Here is a 6,008-nt window from a genome sequence, read left to right on the forward strand (position 1 = left end):
CCTGAACCAGGGAGACTGGCACGAGCGGGTCACTGAGTACTTGCTCGTGCAGCACATCACCCCTCATGCAGCCACAGGGCGGAGTCCAGCCGAACTGCTGATGGGCCGCCACCTTCGATCTCCACTTGATTGACTACACCCAGAATTTGGTGTGGCCGAGCCCCCGGGCTGTGTCAACACACCACGATATTTCATTCCGGGGGATCGGGTTTTTGCCCGGAACTTTGTGGGAGACATTCCTTGGGTGCCGGCCACGGTAGTGGGAGTCACTGGACCCCGCTCATACCAGGTGGCACTCGAAGACGGACGCTTATGGCGCCGACACATTGACCAGCTGAGGCGCAGGGTTGGGAATTTGGACACTGCCACAGTGCCCCCAACTGCACCCCCAGCTCCAGAGCAAGCTCTAACGGAAGGGGAGGCTCAATCTACACCTCCCTCACAAGCTGCGGACGTGGATCCTAGCCAAGAGGTTCAGCAGGGCCCCCCAGAGTCTAGAGCCACTGCTGTGCCTGACCATCCACCGAGTCCGCACATGGTGGTTCCTTTGGCAGTCACGGAGACAGGAAACTTGGACTCACCACCAACATCGGTGGCGCCACAGTCTCAGCAGGAATCGGCCAACCCCCTGGACACTGGTACTGGCCCTCGGCGTTCCACCAGGGTCACCAAGCGGCCATCCTACTTACGGGACTATGTCAGTAACTGCACTTGAAACGTTGCATTGTAAATAGAAACTGTAATGCTCTTGTACCTAATTGAAACCATTACGAATGTAACTAATGCCTTTTCTTAGTGGGAAGGGGTGTTATGTATTAGTGTATATAGTTTTCCCTAAGGCCCTCAGGTCCTTGACAGTTGTTTTAGGAGGGAACTTTAGGAGGGAACTTTGAATTATGTTTGATACATTGTTTGAGCCAGCCTCTATAAAAGCAGGCCAGCTCGGCAATGCAGTTCAGTTCTGTTCCAGCTTCCAAATAAAGAGCTGCTTTGGAGATATTGCTGTGTCGTCTGCTATGCTTACCCACAATTTAACAGAATCGATTAAAAACAGTTTCTATCCAAGAGCTATAACCATCTTAAATGCTGTAACTAAATAATATGATCTTGGGGAGTTGTGATGGGTGTGTATGTATATGTGTGTGGCGCTAATTCTGTTTATTTATGAAAATATATATATATATATATATATATATATATATATATATATATATATATATAGATATAGATATATATATATAGATATATATATATAGATATATATATATATATATATATATATATATATATATATATATATATATATATATATAGAAATATATGTAAATGTAAAAATCGTGAAAGTGCATGTTCCACTTTTCTCCGTAACCGCTTGACCGATCGTCCTGAAATTTTGACACAACGATCCAGGCCACACCCTGAGCGATGTTAGAAAAAAATCCCTCAAATTTCACACCTGGGCAGGTATAAACCTGATTTTCCACAAAGTAAAATAGCGCCCTCAAGTGGAATTCCTCCCACAGTACACCCCTCCCTTCCTGTGAAATCTACACCACACCCACAAACCAAATGACATAATCAACCAAGCAACTGAAACCACCAAGGCGCCATTATCAGACCGCTAAGTCCCTGCCAGGCTGCTAGGCCCCCACTAGGCCCGGGGGGGGGGAGAGGGCGAGAGCCCGGATCACAGGTTGTATCACAGCCTTTGTTTTATGTAGGCCCCTGCCAGGCCCCCACTAGGCCCGGGTGGGGGGGGGATAACCCACAGTAACACACTTGGGGGCACAGCAAGGGGTTTTTACTTTAAAATTTAGCACCACTACCCCCCAATCCCCCACCAAATAACCACAAGACAAAAACAAATACCATCCTTCAAAATGTCATGAGATACGCTGGTCACGGGGGGACGGGAACAAACAGAATAGATCATGGATCGGGACACATGGGGGCAGTCACAGGGATTAGACACAACAACGCGCCACACCCACAAACCCCGCCTCCGCCACGAGATCCAGTAAAAAAGGGGGACTCTGAGGCTCAGGGGGATCTGAAGGGGGCCTATTACCCTCCATTTGACATACTAACAGGGCCAGTGTGTGTATATATAGAGTGTGTGTGTGTAAAAGTCGTGAAAGTGTGGGCTCCACTTTTCTCCGTAACCGCCTAACCGATCATCCTGAAATTTTGACACAACGATCCAGGCCACACCCCGAGCGTTGTTAGGGGGGGAAAATCCCTCAAATTTCACACCTGGGCAGGTAGAAACCTGTTTTTCCACAAAGTAAAACAGTGCCCTCAAGTGGAATTCCTCCCACAGTACACCCCCTCCCTTCCTGTGAAATCTACACCACACCCACAAACCAAATAATGACATCATCAACCAAGCAACTGAAACCACCAAGGCAGCCATTATCAGACCCCTACGCCCCTGCCAGGCTGCTAGGCCCCCACTAGGCTCGGGTGGGGGGGAGAGGGCGAGCGCCTGGATCGCAGGTTGCAGCACGGCCTTTGTTTTATGTAGGCCCCTGCCAGGCCCCCACTAGGCCCGGGGGGGGGATAACCCACAGCAACGCATGGCAAGGGATTTTTACTTTAAAATTTAGCGGGCGTTGTGTCACATGTGAGGCTCCAGCGGCCATTTTAAGTAAGGGCAGTCATGCCCCTTTTAACTAACGCTTTATACCAGGCACCCCCAAACTACGGCCCTCCAGATGTTTTACCCTACAACTCCCATGATTCCTGGCTAGCAGGATCAGTGGTCAGGGAAGATGGGAAATGTAGTCCAAAACATCTGGAGGGCCATTGTTTGGGGATGCCTGCTTTATACTATGACTGCAAGCCTCTGCGTCTTTAAAAACAACAACCATGCACTTTCTCTCCCCAGTTTAAGTCCTCAGATATTTGCAGTGGCCAACCCCCCCCCCCAATTTTCAATCTCCTACCTTCCCCTTGCCACTTCCTGGGTTTTTTATGGAACCGAACAGCTCGGGTGCTTCGGAACTCGCCTTCTGTTGCTACGGGGCTGTGGGTCTTCACTATTTGAACCCCCCCCCCCGGTCGGGATTATTAAAGTAGTTCTCTAGGTTCTCTGGGTCACCTACTCCAAAATTAGAAAATCCAAATAACAACACACACACACACACACAACCAAAACACACAACGCCCAAATCATACAATACCAACCAAAATAAATGACAACCCCAAAAATAAAATTATACAATAATAACTTCTGCTTCTCATTTTCTTATTTCAAAATTTTAAATCTACATATATAAAAATGTTCACGATGCGTGCGCAGGGGCCACTGTATGGCGATACAGGGGGGAGGCTACAACACTCCCCAGGGAAAACAGAGGGAAGGGTGTCCTACCAAAACACAGGGATGAGCCAGGGGGTTGGAGGGAGGAGGGGTGGGATACGTCATGGATCGGGACAGGGTGGGGCGAATCACAGGGATGACACACAGCAACGTGTGGCCAGGCCAGCTAGTTATTAATCTATATATATAAAAATGTAAAAATCGTGAAATCCCCTGGTTCCACTTTTCTCCGTAACCACTTGACCGATCGTCCTGAAATTTTGACACAACAATCCAGGCCACTCCCCGTGCCTTGTTGGGGGCAAAAATCCCTCAAATCGCACACCTGCCCAGGTACAGACCTGGTTTTCCACCAAGTCAAACAGAGCCCTCAAGTGGAATTCCTCCCACAGTACACCCCCTCCCTTCCTGAGAAATATAAGCCACACCCACAAACCGAATGACATCATCATCAACCAAGCAACTGAAATACACCAAGGCAGCCATTTTATCTAGGCCTTTGTGTTAGGCCCCTGACAGGCTGACAGGCCTCCACTAGGCCCGGGGAGGGGGATAACCCACAGCAACGCACTTGGGGGCACGGCAAGGGGTTTTACTTTACCATTTAGTAATGGTAAAAAAAAAAACCAAAAAACCCACCAAAGAACCAACATTGCCAAGTGGAGGTCGGGGCCTGCCTGGGGGGGGGGGGTTGCCACAGACCGCAGCATGGCCTTTGATTTATGTAGGCCCCTACACTGCAAGGGGTTTTTACTTTACCATTTAGCAACACTACCCCCCAAAAATCCACAAGACAAAAATAAATATGACTTATTTTATAGGTATGTCTTATTTTAGGAGAAACAACTGATTGTAAGCCTCTGTGTCTTTTTTTTATTTTTTTTAAAAACAACCATTCACTTTCTCTCCCCAGTTTAAGTCCTCAGATATTTGCAGTGCACCCCACCCCCACCCCATTTACAATTCCCTACCTTCCCCTTGCCACTTCCTGGGTTTTTTTATGGAACTGAACAACTTGGGTACTTCAGAACATGCCTTCTGTTGCCAGGCCCTTGCAGGGCCAGACAGAGGCCCGGCCCAGGTAGATAAGATAATGTGTCCCTGTTTTTAACCCTTTTGTTACTTTTTTCATTTTACTGATTGTGAATATGCTGACCGAGGCCCCCTTTAGATTCGGAGGCCCGCGCCAAGTGTCCCATATGACGCCCCTCCTTCTGTCTGGGCCTGTCTGTTGCTACGGGGCTATGGGGCTTCGCTATTTGACCCCCCCTCCCTGGGTTGGGATTCTTTAAGTAGTTCTCTGGGTCCCAGGGCACATCATCACCCCCGATCCTTAATCTAAACATATAGAAATGTTCACGATGCGTGCGCAGGGGCCAATGTATGGAGATACAGGGGGAAGGTGACAACAGAGGGCTCAGACAAAAATACTGGGAAATGGAAGCAAGAAACTGACAGCTCCTTCTCCAAGGATGGGGGCCAATGTAGGAAGATACCGGGGGTAGGGGCCAACACTCCCTAGGAACAACAGAGGGTTCAGACAAAAGTGCATGCTGGGAAATAGAACCCAGAACCGAACAGTTACTTTTCAAGGGTGGGGGCAAAGGTATGGAGATACAGGGGGAGGGGCCAACACTCCCCAGGGACAACAGAGGGAAGGGTATCCTACGGAAACACAGGGATGAGCCGGGGTGGACGGACGAGGGGCAGGATACGTCATGGATCGTGACAGGGGGGGGATCACAGGAAAGAACCACAGCAACGTGTGGCCGGGCCAGCTAGTAAATAAATAAAAACACTGTATTTCTTTTATTTTCTATCATATTTTTGGTTAGCAATGGGGTGAGTATATGTATGTTATGTATATATTTTTATGTATCTATCTATCAATAACTTGTTATCTATCGATGTTATCAATTTATATATCTATGTATTGATTGATTGATGTATCAATCTATGTATCTATGTATTTCTGTGCTTAAGTATGCAAGTATGTATTTATCTATTTATGGATCGATCGATCTATGTGCTGTTCTATTTATCAATTTGTATTTCCACGTGGCGATTTCACGCTTCTTCGATCTCAGATCTCTTTTTTTTTATTACAAACAGCAGAACTTCTGCAAATGTTGGGAATAAAGCTTTTTGCCGGAATTCTTTGAATAAAATATGAATGGGGGGGGGATCCATTTTCATTCCTTCCCCTCTTTCCCCACTAATTAAATGGAATTATTGAATAAATGGAATTATTGAAATAAGATATCCATTTTTAAAAATTTCATTTTAATTCCCATTTTCCCCACTTATTAAGGGTATTATTTGAAAAAAATCTCAATTTAAAAAAGCATTCCCCTGCCCCGACTTTTTATTCCACTTGTTAAATGGAACTCTTTGAATGAGCTATCAATTATTATTTTTAATTCCATTTTTTTGCCGCTTCCCACCCCTCATGAACTGAAAACAATTTGTTGAATAAAATTTGAATAAAGTATTTTGAATAAAACATCTGTTTTTCTTGAAAACCCAATCTTTGCCCCTGATGAAATGAAAATAAAGTATCAATTTTGGAGTAAAACTTTGGAGTAAAAGTTGTATAAAATATCAATTTTTTAAAAAAAAAATTGGATAAAATATCCATAATATATTTTTGGATATCAATTTTTTAAATAAAAAAATCCAGTTAAAT

Source organism: Zootoca vivipara, chromosome Z (assembly GCF_963506605.1).
Source record: "Zootoca vivipara chromosome Z, rZooViv1.1, whole genome shotgun sequence".
Taxonomy (NCBI): Eukaryota; Metazoa; Chordata; class Lepidosauria; order Squamata; family Lacertidae; genus Zootoca; species Zootoca vivipara.